We start from the raw sequence: 1,353 nt of genomic DNA on the forward strand, positions 1-1,353 counted from the left end.
CATATATGATTTGATATTGTATTACAAGTTGAACAATCCTCTCTATCTCTGAGCATTCTCTAAATTGCAAATATGTGTAGGTTATTCACACCCTAGCTCAGAAATAACTCAAACCATCCTCATCTGGCCCAGGGACTACTCCACATTTATCTATTATTGGTGGTTAAGAATCACCAAGTTCTTCCCTTCCCATAGGTTAGTGTAAATTGTAAAAGCACTGTGCTTCCCTAACTTTTTTTTGTGGTACTGGGATTTGAACTCAGGGCCTACACCTTGAACCACTCTGCCAGCCCTTTTTTGCAAAGGGTTTCTTGAGATAGGGTCTCATGAACTATTTGCCCAGGCTGGCTTCGAACCACAACCCTCCTGATCTCTGCCTCCTGAGTAGCTAAGATTATAGGCGTGAGCCACTGGCACCCTCCCTAACCAAGAATCCCCCATGGGTTCTTCCATGTGGGACACAAAAAATTTGGAAATCTTCTCATTAGAGCCTGCATCTTTGCCGTTAACAACAGGGTATCAAAAAGAGAGAAAAAAATAGAAAGCTTATTTAAAGAAATAATGGCAGTTCTCTCTTTGGCAGAACATATACTAAAATTGTAATGATAGAGAGAAGATTAGCATGACCCTGGTGCAAGGCTAACACAAATTCATGAAGCATTACATATTAAAAAGAAAGAAAGAAAGACTGGCAGAAAAACTTTCCACATATGAAGAAAGTTATAAAGATCCAGGTACAGGAGCTTCAAAGATCGCCAATCAGACTTAATTCAACCAAGACTACCCCAAGACATATCAGGGGTATAAATCAAACTGTCAAAAATCAAAAACAAAAAGAAAATACTTAAAGCAGTAAGAGAAAGAAAGCAAATAACACTTACAAGAGTTCTAGTATAGCTAGTAGCAGATTTATCTGCAGAAATTTTAAAGGCTGGAAGACAGCAGGATTCTATAGTACAAACAAAAGTATACAAGAGAGTTCATTGCCACCAAAACTTTGTAAGAAATGCAAAAGGATTTTTTAAAGGTGAAAGAAAAAGATGCTTATGAATAAATAAAAAATGTCTGAAAGTGTAAATATCAGTATAAAAATCATTGGTTAAAAAAAGTTAAATTTATAATACTCAAATACTATAACAATATGGGATAAATTATTTGTATCTTTAGTATGGAAGCTCAAAGATAAAACTATTAAAAATAATCATGCCTACAATAATTTGCTAAAGTATATGCAATACAAAATATGTATGGAGAAGTGTATGTGTGATCAAAGTTATCAGTCTAAAATAAGCTGTTATAATGTAAAATGTTATTTGTAACCCTCAGAGAAACACAAAGCAAAACTTACAGTGG

The 1,353-nt window shown here is 34.7% G+C and overlaps 1 non-coding gene across 1 annotated transcript; it reads left to right on the plus strand.

Annotated features, from left to right (window-relative positions):
- The first annotated feature begins 567 nt into the window (after positions 1-567).
- On the plus strand, positions 568-672 carry LOC141411169 (U6 spliceosomal RNA). The gene has a single exon (XR_012436009.1). It is a non-coding gene; the product is annotated as a U6 spliceosomal RNA (small nuclear RNA).
- Positions 673-1,353: the final 681 nt, after the last annotated feature.

Source organism: Castor canadensis, chromosome 9 (assembly GCF_047511655.1).
Source record: "Castor canadensis chromosome 9, mCasCan1.hap1v2, whole genome shotgun sequence".
Taxonomy (NCBI): domain Eukaryota; kingdom Metazoa; phylum Chordata; class Mammalia; order Rodentia; family Castoridae; genus Castor; species Castor canadensis.